The 17208-nt window shown below is 38.4% G+C and overlaps 1 protein-coding gene across 5 annotated transcripts in view; it reads right to left on the bottom strand.

The window, feature by feature from the left end:
• Akt3 (AKT serine/threonine kinase 3) overlaps positions 1-17208 on the bottom strand; it is a 208753-nt gene that overhangs the window by 151149 nt on the left and 40396 nt on the right. The gene's annotated exons all lie outside the window — the stretch shown is intronic.

Here is a 17208-nt window from a genome sequence, read left to right on the forward strand (position 1 = left end):
TTTTGTGCCAATACCAGGCAGTTTTTGTTATTATGGCTCTATAGTAGAGTGTGAAGTCTACTATAATACCACCAGCATTGCTCTTCTTGCCTAGAATTGTTTTGTCTATTCTAGGTCTTTTCTTGTTCCATATGAACCTTTGGATTATATCTTCTATTTCAGTAAAGAATGTCTTTGGGATTTTGATGGGGATTGCATTGTACTTGTCTATCAATTTTGGCAGCATAGCCATTTTCACCATGTTGGTTATCCCTAGCCATGAGCATGAGATGTCTTTCCATTTCCTAGTGTCCTCTTTAATTTCTTTCGTTAGGCTTTTATAGGTTTCGTTAAATAATTCCTTTATATCTTTAGTTAACTACTAAGTATTTTATTCTTTTGGGGGCTATTGCGAATGGGATCATTTTCTTGATTTGGCCTTCGGTTTGTTTATTTGTTGGTGTACAAGAAGGCTACTGACTTCTGAAGATTAATTTTGTATCCTGCCACTTTGCTAAAGTAGTTTATTAATTCTAGGAGCTTGGGAGTGGAGTTTGTTGGGTTACTCAGGTAGAGGATCATGTCATCTGCAAATAGGGATAGTTTAATTTCTTCTTTCCCTATGTGGATCCCTTTGATGTCCTTTTCTTGCCTTATTGCTCTAAGGGTTCCAGCACTATATTGAAGAGAAGTGGAGAGAGTGGACATCCCTGTCTAGTTGCTGATTTTAAGGAGAATGGTTCTAGTCTTTCACCATTTAGTATAATACTGACTATAGGTTTTTCATATATGGCTTTCACTATTTTGAGGAATGTACCTCTTATTCCTATTTTTTCTAGTGTTTTCAACATGAATGGATGTTGTATTTTGTCAAATGCCTTCTCCGCGTCCAGAGAAATTATCATATGATTCTTATCCTTAGCTCTATTGATGTGATATGTATTACATTGATTGATTTGTGAATGTTAAACCAGCCTTGCATGTGTGGGATGAAGCTTACTTGATCATAGTGTGTAATTTTTTAAATTTGTTTCTGGTTTCTGTTGGCTAATATTTTATTGAAGAGTTTTGCATTTGTTCATTAGAGATAGGTCTGTAGTTTTCTTTTTTCATTGGGTCTTTCCCTGGTTTGGGGATGAGAGTAATATTGGCTTCATAAAATGAGTTTGGTATTGCTCCTTCTGCTTCTATTTCTCAGAAGAGTTTCAAGAGTGTAGGTGTTAATTCATCTTTAAACATCTTGTAGAATTCCGCAGTGAAACCATCTGGACATGGGCTCCTTTTGGTTGGTATTTCCGATTGCTTCCACAATTTCACTCTAAGAGATTAGTTTGTTCAATTTGTTTACCTCTTCACTGTTCAGTGTGGGTAGCCTATATTTAAGAAATCATCCATTTCTACTAAATTTTCTTTGACTATAGGCCCTGGTAGTACTTATTCATGTTATGGACTGAATTTCTTGGATATCAGTTGTGATTGTTCCCGTGGGGTCTCTAATCTTGTTTGAGTCTCCCCTCTCCTTTTTATTTTTTTGATTAATCTTGCCAGGGGTCTATTTTGTTGACTCTTTCAAAGAACCAACTTTTTGATTTATTAATTTTGTGTATAGTAGATCTTATTTCAATCTCTGATATTTCTGATTTTATTTTTGCTATTTCTGTCCTCCTAGTTATTTTAGAATTAACTTTTTCTTGCTCCTCTAGCTGTTTCAGTTTCTTTTTTGGGTTATTTATATGCTCTTCTTCTGTCTTTTTAATATGTGCTCCTAGTGCGATAAATTTGCCCCTTAGAGCTTCCTTTGCTGTTCCCCATAAGTTCCTTTGTGATGTCTCTTGATTGTCATTACATTCAAGAAGTTTTGAATTTCTTTTCTGTAAAACAGAAGTTATTCAGAAGTGTGTTGTTCAGCTTCCAAGTGTTTGAATGTTGTTTGACTTACTGCATTGTTCAGAACTAGTCTGACTCCACTGTGGTCAGATAGAATGCATGGGATTATATCAGAAAGCAGTCCTCTTGTATCTGCTTAAGTTTTTTGTATGAACTATTACATGATCTATTTTGGAGTGTGTTCCATGTGCTGCTGAGAAAAATGTAAAAAGTTTCGCTGTTGGGCGGAAGACTCTGTGTATATCTGTTAAGCCCAGCTGGGCTATGGTGTCGTCTAAATACATGGTGTCTTTGCTTAACTTTTGTTGAGTTGACCTGTCATTTGTTGAGAGTGATGTCTTGAGGTCTCCCACTATGATTGTGTTTGAGCCTATCTTGTTCTGTAATTCTAAGAGTTTGTTTGACGTATTTGGGTGCTACAGTGTTGGAGGAATAAATGTTTATAACTGTAATGTTTATACTGTTTGTACCCTTTACTAATATGTAGTGGCCATCTATATCTTTATGTACTGATTTTACTGAGAAGTTAATTTTGTCAGAGATTAAGATTGCTACTCCTGCTTTTTTGCATGGTGCATTAGAATGGAAAATTCATTTCCATCCTTTCACTTGGAATTTGTTTCTGTCTTTGGCAGTGAGGTGGGTCTCTGGGAGGCAACATATGGATGGGTCGTGTTTCTTAATCCAGTCTGCTGCTTTGTGTCTTTTGATTGTTCAGTCCGTTCACATTTAGGGAAATTATGAATAAGTTGTCAGTGTCCACTGTCATTATTTTTACTTCTAAGTTTCTTTCTCTTTTTTCCCCTTTTGTGCTTAGTGAATTATAGGTAATTGCTTCTTGATGGGGGCTCTTGATGTTCTGCCATTTGTTCTCAATTAATTAATATTTTCTGTAATGCTGGTTTAGTGTGCATGTATTCATATAACTTCTCTTTGGAGTGAAATATTCTTGTTTCTCCCTCAAATGTAAATGCTAGTTTTGCTGGATATATCAGTCTGGGTTGGCAGTTGTTGGTCTTCAGGACATCAATGATCTTTTTCCAAGCTTTTCTTGCGTTTAGGGTTCACGTGGAGAGGTCTGCTGTTATTTTAATTTTTTCCTGTTGTAGTGTAGCTCTTTGTTTTTGCATCATTTAAGATCAATTCCTTGGTATTCGGGTCTAATATCTTTACTATGATGTGTCTAGACGAGAACCTTCTAGGACCTTGCCTGTTTGGGGTCCTGAAACCTTCAATAATGAGTATTTTTCCTTTTAAGGTCGGGGAAGTTCTCTGCTATGATTTAGGTGAATAAGGGTTGCATTCCTTTGTCCTGGAACTCGGCCCCCTCATCGATCCCTATTATACGAAGATTAGATTTCTTAGCTGTGTCTGCCAGGTTCTGGAGTTCTCTTTGGTGAATTCTGACTGATTTCTCCAGACTGATGATTCTTCGTTCCAGCTTTTGTGTTCTATCTTCTATTCCTGATGTCCTATTCTCCATCTCAGTCAATCTGTTGTTTAATGCATCCATTTTTGCTTGAATTGTGGACACTAAGCTGCTCATGTCTACTGAGATGGTATTAATCTTTGCTTCCATTTCTCTTTTGAATTTGAGGAGCTCTTTGGTAATTTCCTGCTTATGTTCCTGGAATTGTTTTTGTAATTCTGCTTTAATTTCTTTAGTCATGTCCACAATCATTTCCTTGAATAGAGTCATATTTCATGTCTCTTCAGGTGTCATTTCTTGGGATGGCGACATCTCTCTCATCTCCTTGTTCTTGTTTCCTTTTGGGTTTTGTGTGGGACTTTATTTATATATGTCGTAATATGTCGTTGTGCTTTCTGAGGCATCAATGACTGTTGTAGGTTCGCTCTGTGGTCGATAGGTGGCGGTCTTTACTTGGTTTGGGACTGTTGGTTCTGGGAATCTTTGTATACTTGTGGTTTTCAGACAGATTGGTTCCGCCACTGACCAGGTCAGAATTTGTAGCTTTTAAAGGTGTTCGGCCTATTCCCAGAGGCTGTGTGCAGCTACACGGCTAGGTTTCAGCCCAACCAGTGCCCCCACAGTGGGCCGTAGGATGGAAACGTGCACTTCAGTCTCAGCTAGCCCGGCAGATGGCTAGTTTTCCTGGCCTGTTCCCACGGGCAGGGCCCAGCCGAGGGGATGGGGTTTGGGATTTTCTGGTAGCTCTCAGCTAAATCTGTCTGAGTGGTTTCTGCCCCATTCCCAGGGCCTTTCTGGCTCTCAGGGGTCAAACTCGGCCCCTACTGGTCTGCCCTTCAGTTCCCCGCTGTGTTTCAGCCGCTTCAGCAAAGAGTCTGTCTGTGACACTGTGGGGGCCCCTGGTGCTGTCTTGCTGTAGACTCCCAGCAGGAGGGTGCCTTGTTTAGGTTAGTCAGATACTGGCTCCCAGACTCCCGTACACCCCCACCCGCTGTTGGAAGGCAGGTTCACAGTGCCCCTTAGTCTCCAGTTTCAGTGGCCTGAGAGAGAAGGCTGTTGGGCAGGTGCGAGTAGGGACACCTCTGTCCCCTTTGGTAAGGTGCTGGGTCTTAGCTCCCACCAGCCTGTCAGTCTCCAGTCAATGGCCTGAGGGAGGGGGCTGTTGGGAGAAGGGACAGGATTCTGAATTCCTTGCTCCCTGCACTTGCCAGTCTTTCTTGGGTGGTGTGGAGGGGTCTGGGTTAAGTTCTGTAGCTCGCCACCAGCTCTGCTTTCCCAATGGGTTTGGGGGAACCCACTGGGCTACTTACTGACGGAGTTAGATGTGAGCTGCTCTGCGGTATTGGTGGGTCATTCGCTTCCCGTCTGGTCTCCGCCCCGGTCTGTGCAGATTCCTGTGTCTGGGTTCCGCCTCTTGCTGGCATTGCTGGAGTTCTGGGTTTCCTGGGGCCGGCGACCTCTGCTGCGCCTTTCGTGGCTTGGAGCTGGAGGCGAGGGGTGGGGGAGGGGTCCTCTCGTTTTGGATTCTTTGAGAACGTTGGATATAAGCTTTATCTGGACTTCTTTTCCGGTTTGAGTATTTCTCTGCTGCTTCTTGAATTTGTGGTTGTGGATTTCTTAAGGTAGTTGGCTCGTGGGATTCCCTGATTCTCTCTTTTTGTGGGAGAGAACTAGGCTGGGTCCCTATTGTCATGGCACCATCTTCCGACCTCAAATGGTTGCATTTTTAAAGAAAATTCCACTGTGCCAAATTAAAGAGAATTACGTATTCATGTTGCTAACATTTTAAGTATAAATTGTTAATTCCTGAGTACTGACCTTTAGAAAACAGTTACTTTTAAAATACACAGTAACAAAGAATAATAATGAAAGAAAAGAAACCAAAAGCCTCTCCTGCACTGGTGTTCAGTCATTAGAAAGGTGCCCATAACCACCATATGTTCCCCAAATATGTTATCACACCTACAGTTTCATCAGATGTCTCCCAAGAAATTAATTAGCTCTAACTTTTTCAACTTTGACAAAAACGTCTGCATCAGTCAGATTACTAGCTGTTGCAAACATTTCAAAATTCAAAGCTTTCTTCAGCTTGTATTTAACCTTTTAATTACTATTAATCATTTAGCAACATTTAGAACAGCATTCATTAGACAGATGTCTAATTCTAGAATTCTGAATAATGTAAATTCATTGACACATGTATTTATTTTTGGTGCATATCTGCTTAGTGATTTAAAAAAAACAAAACCAATCTAAGGTCTAAAACTACTTACTGATACATCATTTCACAGCTGTATTTAGACTAAAGGAAAAAATACTTAAAATTTTTACTTTCCAAAAATACGGGAAAAATTATTTGTTTAGATCATATAACTCAATGGTTATAAAACTCAAATTTAAAATTAGAAACCCAAGAGAACATGATAACTTCCAAAGACTACAAACTACCAGCAATATAAAAAACAAAAGTGACTGTGAAGGACATTTTCATAAATCCTCACTGACCACCCAAACTTGCAAGCAATGAACAACCTATCTGTTTTGATTCTCAATCAAAAGTCCAGGTGTCCTCAACAGTATAAACAAACATCCACCTCTACCATTTCACATTGTTATGGCTACGGAGTACTTGGTACATGTTCATTTCACAAGTATTCAGACCAACAACTTAGACAAAACTCCTGCTCATGCACATGCTAGTGGGATTAGAGAGAGAATATAAGCATGGTAAGTCTATTACACAGTATATATGGTAGCTCTAAGTACTAGTGCCTCCTCAATCCCTGGCTAACCAGAGTGTAAACAAGACTTGCCCTGACTTCTGTAAAGCCATTAGAATGTTACTTAATCTTTCTTTGATTACCTCTGCTACTAAAATTGGGGATAAACAAGAAATAATCTCTACGCAGTAAGGAATTACATTTAAATTCCCACACTACTAGTCTAGCTAAAGTAACTGTTGGCAGTAGCTCAAAAGGAGGCATCCTTAGTCAGGACAGTCAATACATTCCAGCTGATGGCTCAGTCTTGTCACTGCAACCACCCAGGTTTTCCTTACTGCCACAGAAAATGGTGCATACAACTTATGATAGCCTTAGAGCTATCATAGTCCTTCACTTCTCCAAAGAGACAAACATTTCATTCTTTACTTTCTAAATTCTATAAACCTTTGAGAGTACTTTTATTGTGTATGCACATACTGCTACCCACTTGGGGAGGGCCAGCCACGCATAGCCAATACATATTTGCAGAGCCAGTAGGAATGATGTTATTTCTCTTTGTATTCACCAAACATATTGTAAGTCTATCACAGGAGTTTGTCTGGTACTATTTTAGAAAGATCAGTTTTGTGCCACAAGAGAGTAAGAACAACAATCTATAGTCTGTAACGTTTGTTTTGTTGTTGCTTTTTTTTTGTCGGTCACAGGGCTTGAATTCTGGGCCTGGGCACTGTCCCTGAGCTCCTTGGCTCAAGGCTACCACCCTAGCCCTGGGCCTGGGCAATGTACCTGAGCTCTTCAGCTCAAGGCTACTGCCCTAACCCTTGAACACCACTTCTAGTTTTCTAGTGGTTACCTGGAGATGAGTCTCACATTCTTTAGTGCCTTGGCTAGCTTTGAACCGTGATCCTCAGATCTCAGCCCCCTGAGTAGCAAGGATCACAGACATGAGCCACTGCATGCGGCTAGTCTGTAACCTTTGAGAGTACTTATATTGTGTGTATGCACACTGCTACCCACTTGGGGAGGGATATCCACTCATAACCAGTGTGTATTTACAAAACTAGTTTATATTAAATATACAAAAATGAGTACAGCTGACAGACCCTGCCATCGTAGGGAAGAAATCAAAAGAAAAAAAGAAATGACTTTAAACTGACATTTTTTTCTATTAGAGAAATTATAGGGCACATTCACAAAAGCTCTTACCTACATTTGGTTTCCAAGATATTAAAGTTACTCTATATAAAATTCACTGAAAGGGAAAGATAAATGTATAAGCAGATACATTATAATATATTAAAGTAAAGGTGGTGGTTCAATTCAAATAACATGTAACAAATATTACAATGTTCCAAATAATATGGCACAAGCCTCTGAAGAACTTGAACCCTTATGAAGAAAGACATGTAGGTTTCATGTGGTGGTATATACCTAGAATCACAGATATTTAAGAGGCAGAGACAGGAAGATTAGTCTGCAATTAGACCTGTGCAAAAACATAAAGTTTTACCTGAAAAATAAGTAAAGGAATACGAGTTGGAAGTATGGCACAAATAGTAAAGCACCAGCCTAGCAAGCATACGGCCCTGATATGAAACCACAGTACTGACAAAAAGGGAGAAGATGAAAGGAGGGAAGAAAAGAAGAATGGAGAAAAGCATAAATCAAAAAAACAGTAAATGCCTCATCTTGACTGTGGAAAACACATGTGGTTTATGGAATGAAAGAGAAAAAAAATTAGCCAATGAAAAACATGTTAACTTTCTTAAAGGAAGAAAAGGCCCAGAATAGGCAGATGTCTGAAAATGCAAAGAACTTACACAACATGAAGAAATACAAAAAGTACAAGAACAGCACATACCTGTATGGGAGGAAGTAGAAGGTAGGAATGTTGCCAAGCAGTGATTTGCTCACATAGATGGTCCCATTTTTGAGAATATGTCCATGGGAAAGGGGGATCCTTTCATTTATGTGTTGCTACAGCTGCACAAATGGAAAGCCCCCAAAGGTCCCTGTGTTACATGCTTGATCCCCATGGTGGAACTTTGGGGAGATACTTAGGAAGTTGGGGCCCTTAGAAGGTCCTTGTGTCAGTGGGGTGCCCCCAGAAAGTGAATTGTAGGCTTCCACTCTCATTAATTTAACCACACTTCCCCACCATATATGCTATCCTCCTGACAAGAGCCCAGAGCAATATAGGGCCTAGTCTTGGACCAGAGCCTCCAGAACATGAACCAATATAAACCTTTTCTCCTTATAGGCTTATTGCCTCCAGTGTTTTGTTACAGTGACACGAAGCCAACTACTACACTACTTTAAGAAACATTTGGGATTCAGTAATTCACACACAGCATGTATAACCAGGACATAAGAGCTAAGAATCTACACACAGGACAAGAGATACTCTAGAACAAAGTAAAGGTGGGAAAGCCACACGTTATGAATAGTAAAACCAATTAATAAAACAGCACACTAATACAGGGATGAATTAGACAAGCCCAAAGAGCTATGCTTCAATAAGAAGTCAGTAATCAATAATTGTCAATAACAGTCACACTCACACTTGGAAGACAAATTAAGAGTGTGGTGACTAGCTGGGCATGGTGGCTCACACCTGTAATCCTAGCTACTCAGGAGGCTGAGGTCCGAGGATTGCAGTTCAAAGCCAGCCAGGGCACTAAAGTCCATGAGACTCATCTCCAATTAACCACCAGAAAGTGGGAAGTGGCCCTGTGGTTCCAGGGTAAGGTGGTAGCTGATGAACTCTAGGCCTGGGTGCTATCCCTGAGCTCAAGTCCCACAACCAACAACAACAACAACAAAAGAATATAATGACTACCAATAGAGATGAGTTTTCATACCTAAATCCCAGTTATGTCACTGTCATGGGATATGCAGAAAGGCTAATTGTAAGCCTTGGCATGGCAGCTCACCACAAAATCCTAGTCAGGAGGACAGATGAGTCAGGTTCAAAGCTAGCCCACCCCACCTCACAAAAATTTAAGATCTCATCTCAACTAACAAGCCATGCCTTGTGGCTCACATATATAATCCTAGCTGTGCAGGAGGAACAGGTAGAAGGATTGTAGTTGAGGCCAGCTGGGCAAAAATCTTAAAAATAACTTAAGAAAAAAAGAACTGAGGGGTCAGAAGTTTGCTTAGTGGCAGAATGCTTGCCTAGCATGCATGAAGACCCGGGTTTGATTCCTTGGTACCACATACATAGAAAAAAGCCAGAAATGGTGCTGTGGCTCAAGAGGTAGAACTCTAGCCTTGAGAAAGCCCAAGGACAGTGTTCAGGCCCTGAGTTCAAGGCCCAGGACTGGAAAAAAAATTTTTTTTTAAAAAGGACGAGGATGTACATTAAGGGATAATACAATGTTTGCCTAATAAACATAAGGCTCTGAGCTTTTAGTATTAAAAAATTCCTAATAATACATAAACCATACTTGCATGGGATCAATTTTATAATTTTATAAGCACACTTAGTATTAAAAGAAATAATCAACCCCCCGGAGATTATGTGAATTGCAATGACTATTTCTATAAATAAGTGATTATTTGAAGTAACCTTTTCCCATAAGAAAAAGGTTCCAGGTTCAAAAAGTAACAGCCTATAATTTTTACAGAATTTTTGTCAATTAGAAGGGAAGGAGGGTAGAGAAGAATGAAAAAATGAAAGGGGAAATGTTGTCATAAGATTCAATATATAGCATAGAAAATTAAGAGAACTAAGGAAGAGTGGAGTTGGAGGGATGGGTGAGAAAGATGGAAGGGGTGACATCAGTCAAGATACACTGGATTCAGAAACTGCTTTGTTGAATGCCAATTCTTTTGGACAACTACTTAAAGATAACAAAAATATAATTTGAAAATAATGCAAGCTGGGTGATGATGGCTCACACTTATACTCCTAGCTATCCAGGAAGCTGAGATCTGAGAATCAGTGTTTTTTGTTTTTGTTGTTGTTGATATGGGGCTTGAATTCCGGGCCTAGGTGCTGTCCCTGAGTTCTTCAGCTCAAGGTTACCACCCCACACCATGAGCCACTCTGCACCCGGCCTGAGAATCAGTGTTTAAAGCCATTCTGAGCAGTAAAGTCTTTGAGACTCTTTATCTCCAGTTAATCACACTGAAAGCTGGAAGATGAGCTATGGTTCAAGCAGTAGAGAGCTAGTCTATGGTTCAAGCCCCAGAACCAACACACACTAAAAAAATCCAAAATGATATAATGTCTGAGATTTGTTGAAAAATAGTCTGGGGTAAAGGAACAGGTAGAGAGATTAAGTAAGGTTGGGACTGGCCATAAGCATGAAGATTTTGAAGTTCGTGATAGCTGCATTGGCTGCATGGTTATACCACTATACCTCTGTGCTTGTTTGAACTGTTTCTTTACACGTTAGCTTTATTTTGGAACAGGGTCTCTGTGTACAACCCAGGCAGTCCTATTACTATAAAACCCAGACAAACCCAGAAATCCTCGTGCCTTGGCCTTCCAAGTGCTCAGCTCTGGGCATCATAGGAGCCCATCTGAGTATTTTCTTAATAGAATGGTTTATGACCTCACAGCAAACAGATGTCATAAACAATGCTTAACTAGGTTCTGAAATGAACTTCAAAACTGTCAAGAGGAATGCAACTGTGGAATTTCTGTAAGATGAAAGATCAGAAACTTGGCTTATAAAATATATTAACATAGAAGATTTTAAAAAGTCTAGAATCCTGGAATTCAATTCTGGTTTCACAAAAAAATTTAAGTTATAGGGTGACAGTCTCAAATGCATATATAAAGAATATAACCACCCCCTGTTCTTCCCAGATACTATGACAAACACTTCTCATAAGTATAATCATATTGCTTTTGCTCTCCATAACATAACTAACTTAATTAAAGCCATAGGTCTGACAATCACACAGGGTTACAGAAGGAACACTTACACCTGTTACAACTAATGGGTTGCTGTTGTGCTGGTTTTTCACCTTAAGCAGGTCTCTGCTGCAACACTATCTAGTTCAACAGTCTCTCCAATCCTATTCCACGCCACACTCAATCCTGAATCCAGTCACAGAACCTTTCCCTACAGCCATCATCCCAACAGTTCATTTTACTTAAGCTCCCATCTCTTTTTAAAGTTGAGATTTAATTCACATTTCATAAATGTCATCTCAAAGCATACAATGCAGGATTTTTAATACACTGATGTGTGTGCATTATCACCATGAATTTTTTCATCATTGAGCACTGTATTCTTCCAATTTCTCTACTCCTCTTCCAACACTATCTTTTTTCTGCAGTAGTCATTCTAGCAGTAGTGTACTATGTCAAGTGAACTGCTATGAACAGAATTCTCTGTGACTAATGGTGTTGGGCATGTACTCCTGTACTATTTGCTATATGTACTAAATGTATATAGTATTTGTACTATTATGTATGTATCGTCAGTATGGAAGGACTAAGATCCTTGGCTCATTTTCAAAGTAGGATGTCTTTTTATTGTTGATTTTTATTTTTAAAATATTCTCTATACTCAACTCTTTCCAGGTAATGTCTCATGTTTTTGCCTAGACCAACCTCAGATTGTGATCCTCTGGTCTACAGCCTTCTTCATACCTGGACTCACAAGAGACATAACACCAAGCCCAACTTATTGAAAGAATCAAAGGTCTCGTTAATTTCATTGCTTAGGCAGACCTAGAACTGAAGTCTTCCTGATCTCCACCTCTTGCTTACCTGGCATTACAGGACTATCCTACGGAACCTGGCCATTTGGTGTCTTTTGTCAAACAAAAGTTCCTAATTTTTACAACTTCAGTGCCCTTGATGCCAAACCTAAGAAACTGATACATAATCCAAGTTCCCAAAATTTACTCCTGTATTTTTGCTTCCAGTTTTATTTTAGTCCTTACAAATTATGTCTGTGATTCACTTATATGAGCGTAAGACAGGATTCCCAACTCACCCATTTGCATGTAGAATCCAGTTGTTTCACAATTATTTATTGAAAAGATGATTCTTATTAAATAGTCTGGTCATTTATCTAAAATCAATTGATCATATATGAATACGCCTATTTTCTGAACTTCTGATTCTGACCCAATGATTTAGGTATATCCTCTGTTTTTCTGATTGCAGATAGTACAATATCTGAAATAGCTCAATAAATACCTGAAGTCCTCAATAAAGGTTTTCGGTTTAATAACCAACCCTGAACTGAGAAAAGCCCTAGAGAATATTATCCTTTTTAGTAACACAGTAACAATTTTAGGAAGTGTCTGATTTTTTAATTTAATAAGTAAGAAAAGTGAGGGCAACAGAAGTTAACTAATCAGTTCATGGCAAGGAACAAATACATTCAGAATGGGATCAGAATTCAAGGCTCCTAATTCCAGTGCAGGCTCTTGCCACAGTATCCTGTTGTTTCTCAGGTAAAACAGGGAGTTTCTCTGGTAAAACAGACTTTTAAGATCAACATGTGCCTGCCTATGAGAATCTGTGAGCACATGGAAAGATAAGGAAAGGTAGCATGAGTGCTAGAACACAGTAGAACCTCTCATAAGCACAACTCACCAAAAAGCCTTATAATACAAACCAGACAGAAAATAAAATATCCCAGAAAATGTTTTCCTCATACAACTATTCCCTAATCTCTAGATCAAGAACCTAGGATTTCTCTTCATCTTCACATCATTCAAAATTAAAGAAAACATTTATAATAGTAAAAAATGGTAAAAAGTCATCAGGTTATCTGATGACTTCTATTAGCCTGGTATCTTCTGCATCTCCTACCACAATTACAGTCTATCACTCACCAAAAAGTGTCTCAAAGAATGAAGAATTACCATCCAGTGTGTTTTGTGAAAAATTATCCAGGACTCTAGATATTCACATAGTGAGACCAAAGGAAGATACCCTTAGAAAAGGATCATAAAGGCTCAATCAATAGCTATGGGCATATGATTATATAAAATTATATTTATGGAAATGAATTCCAAGATATGGAATTTATTTTTTTTGCTTTGTTTTCTTATATATGACCTGTTTGGGGAAGGGTGCATGTTTATCTGTTTGGGGAAGGGTAAGGAAGGAGCACAGAAATGGTGGCAAAGGGTAAACAAATGCAGCAGCGATACTAGACACTATAATGAAAATGTACTATACAACTTAGTGGAGAGAGAGCAGTTGGGGCCGAAAAAGAATAGAAAGGGAGAAAGGGAAAGAGTGACACTGTTCAAAGAGAAATGTACTTATTACCTGACTTGGGTAATTATATGCCCTCTTGTACGTCACCTTTATAATAGCAATATAACAAAAAGCATGCAGAAATAGAATATTCCTGATTCCAGACACTAGGAAACTACCAGCACAGGTAGGAAAATCTATGAGACTCTTACTTCCAATTAGTCACCAAAACAGCCAGAAGTGGAACTGTGGTTCAAGTGGTAGAGTATTCCCTGAGCAAAAAAACTCAGGAACCACATCTAGGTCCTGAGTTCAAGCCCCAGGGAAGGCATAAAAACAAAGACAGACAAGTAACAGCATCAGCAGCAACAATAACAACAAAAACAACGTTAAGGCCACACATGGCATAATCCATGTTATAGCCCCTCTCTTCTTCTTCAAGATATAGCAATTAGGATTCATGTAAAAGTGAGATATGCAAATTGCTAATAATATAATGAACAAAATATTGCTCAACAGTATACCTGCAGGCTTTCCCTTCTTCATTGTATTTCCCTTTTTAATGTTATCACATACTCTCTACTAAGGAAGAGTAACTTTTTTCCAATACTCTAAGCAAAATTGATTATGATTATGATGATGATGATAGGCTAAATATATCACTTTTTGTATTTCAGGCATAATGCTGCATTATATCATAAAGTATTTTGAAGGAAATATTAGTGGTGTAAACTGAATGCTTGTGTTCTTCCAAAATTCACATTTTGAAACCTAATCTTTAACATGACTCAGTCAGAAATGGAACCTCTAGTCTGACACCATGGTAGGTAAGATTATGAAGATAGGGCCCTTGTATGGGGTTTGTGCTCTTAGAAGAAGTGGTCTAAGATAGCTTCTTCTCTTGTGAAAGCAGAATCCATAGCCCTCACTGGACAGCTCTCATGCTAGTAGCTAAGTACTGAGTATGTTTTGTCATTTCCTCATCTTACAGACAAGGAAATTATAGTTTAGACTAAATAACTTCTTTAGAATGAATCAAGGAGACAGTGATACAGGCAAGATTTAAATCTAATTTGTGTATGTACATGTACTATTAGAGGAGCTTAAACAGACACTTAGCACTGTCCCTGAGCTTGGTTGCTCGAAGCTAGAGCTCTACCACTTGAGTTCCACTTTCAGCTTTTTGGTAGTTAAAGGAGGTAAGAATCTCACAGAATTTCTTGTCCAGTCTGCCTTCAAACCATGATCCTCAGATCTCAAGATTACAGGCATGAAGCACTGGTACTCAGCTTCAAATTCAACTTTTAATCAACAACTCTTAGATGACTGAGCACTTACTTATCTATGTGAGCTTTTTAAAGTGGAACAAATAGAAATAAGTTTGCACCAAAGGAATTCAAAACCTAATTAAATAGTACAAAGTATATACTGCCAAAGAATGAGTTTCTTAGAACTTAGAATCCAAGCAATTTTTATTGAAATAAAAGTACCATCACATAATGATGATGTGGTAAGTGGTAAATAATTAGATCAAAGCAAATAACAAAGGTTTGTAGGAGGGAGCAAGTAGCAGACAGTTAAATCAAACGAAGTTTTAAAGAAGTTATAAAAGAAATAAGTCAGGTGCTGGTGGTTCACGCCTATAATCCTAGCTACTCTGGAGACAGAGATCTGAGGGTCAAGGTTCAAAGCCTGCCCAGGCACCAAAATCGGTGAGATTCTATCTCCAATTAACCATCAGAAAACTGGAAGAGGTGCTGTGGCTCAAGTCATAGAGCACTAGCCTTGAGCTGAAGAGCTCAGGGACAGCACCCAGGCCCAGAGTTCAAACTCCAGGACCAACCAAAAGAAAAAAAAAAAAAGAAAACAGAAATAAATACAATGCAGCCAGAATGAATTCCTAACACATAAACTGTCTTTTGAAAGATGAATAAAATTTCATTGTTGGAATCAGAGAATTCTAGGTTGAAGGGACTATAATGGGTAAAAATCAGGCAATTTTGAAAATGTGCCTGCCCATTTGTATTTAATCCCTTATTCAACATTATAGTTTACAATACTAAATGTCTTAACATGTGTTCTATCTCTTATCTTCTCCTTTTTAAAAAATTATATAAAGCTTTATAACGGTAATTAATCTGGAACAGATCAGATCATCTCAATTGTTTGTTGAAAAATATCCTATAACCCTATTCTGCCTATGGAATAATATTTAAACCCTTAAACTGGAATGTTAGACATCTCACAATCTGTCCCTGTTTTTCCTTTTTCCCCTGATTCACCTCTAGTCATGAATCCTCTATGCAGAAAAGATCCCATATTACTTGCTGCTTTAAACAGACCATTAAAATATTCCCATCTGGATTCCATGCCCACCTTGAGGACTGTCAGACTGTCTCTGAAGATATAACTATGTCTATTATCTTAGTCCTTACACTGTATCTTATAGTACTTCAATTCCCTCATTTCTCTCTCAATTTAAGACTATAAGCTGAAAACAAGTTAAATACAAAATTTTAAAGATCATGAGCTCCAAAACTTAGATATGTAAGGCCATACAGGATAAGGCTAAATGAAAGGACCTCCAGGATATGGAAACAAGAGCTATATAATGAGTGAATGCTGTTCTTAATGTACTATGTTATTTCTCATCTCTTTTGTTGTCCCTTGGTTATTCTCATCTTACCTTGTAATTTGGTATATTGTATATACATTTATTTGAAATAGGAAAGGGAAGGGGGAAAAACAGTATGAGGGGAGGGGGTGGGGGAGGAAAAGGGGGAAAAAACATGAGAATGGGTATCAAGGTGTGTGAATTAATGCTCCTTCTATCTGGCAAATATAACTGTGACCCCTCTATTAATTACAAGAAAAAAAAAGAAAAAAAAAGATCATGAGCTATTTGTAACATGGCACCTCTCCCAAGGCAAACATATCCAAGAAAACAGAAGCAAGTACAATAAAAAACTTTTACAATACAATATGACTTAAAAAAAAAAGATGAGACAATAACTCAACTTAGTCTCACAGAAACCCAGGACACATTTTCTGGGAAAATGACTCTTGCATATGGCTGGGCTCAGATCTGAAATCCTAGCTACTCAGGAAGTTGAGATCTGAGGATCGAGCTCAAAGTTAGCCCAGGCAGGAAAATCCTACAGGCCTTAAGTCCAAGTCTAAGACCAACATCAGAAACAAAAGAAGAGTATGACGGAAATCATTTATTGAAGTGAACAAAATATGCAAAAGCAATGTTCTGTGCAGAGAAGAGCTGCAGGAAATTTAAAACCAGTAGAATGTCAAGGGTAGAGCTACTAGGGCTATTACTTTTGTGAGACAGATAATGATTTTACTTAGTAAGTTAAGAATATTATACTGTAGACTAGTGATTTGGAAATATAAAGCATAAGTGTATGCTGCATCACACTAGGTTAAAATTGTATTGAATTAAATGAACAGCTAGCACATTTACATGTCAAGAACCAAACATTAAAAAGCAGATAATAAAAACCTTATCACACTTCTGTCATTCACCCAGTTTATATTCTACTTCTTTTCCCTAAGTAAATTATTTGTTTTTCCTTTCAAAGTTACTTCATAATCCAAAAAACTATGTAAGTGATTCGTTCCTCCTTTATCCAAAATTCTTCAAAATGTCTTTTTTTTTTTTTGGCATGGGTCTTGAACTCTGGGCCTGGGCACTGTCCCTGAACTCTTCAGCTCAAGGCTACCTCCCTACTCCTTGAGCAACAACACCACTTCTGGTTTTCTAGCAGTTAATTGGGGATAAAAATCTCATGTTTTTTAGTGCTCAGGCTGGTTTTGAACCGCAACCCTCAGATCCCAGCCTCCTGAGTAGCTAGGATTACAGGCGTGAGGCACTGAGCCCAGCCGAAATGTCATTCTTAAAGTACTAAATATTTAAGAATTCCTAAAGCCAACAATAGTGATGTTTGGACAGTTAACACTAAGGATTTTTTAAAATGTTTCTGTATTACACATTTTTTTGT

Source organism: Megascapheus bottae, chromosome 10 (genome assembly GCF_031878675.1).
Source record: "Megascapheus bottae isolate mThoBot1 chromosome 10, mThoBot2.hap1, whole genome shotgun sequence".
Taxonomy (NCBI): domain Eukaryota; kingdom Metazoa; phylum Chordata; class Mammalia; order Rodentia; family Geomyidae; genus Megascapheus; species Megascapheus bottae.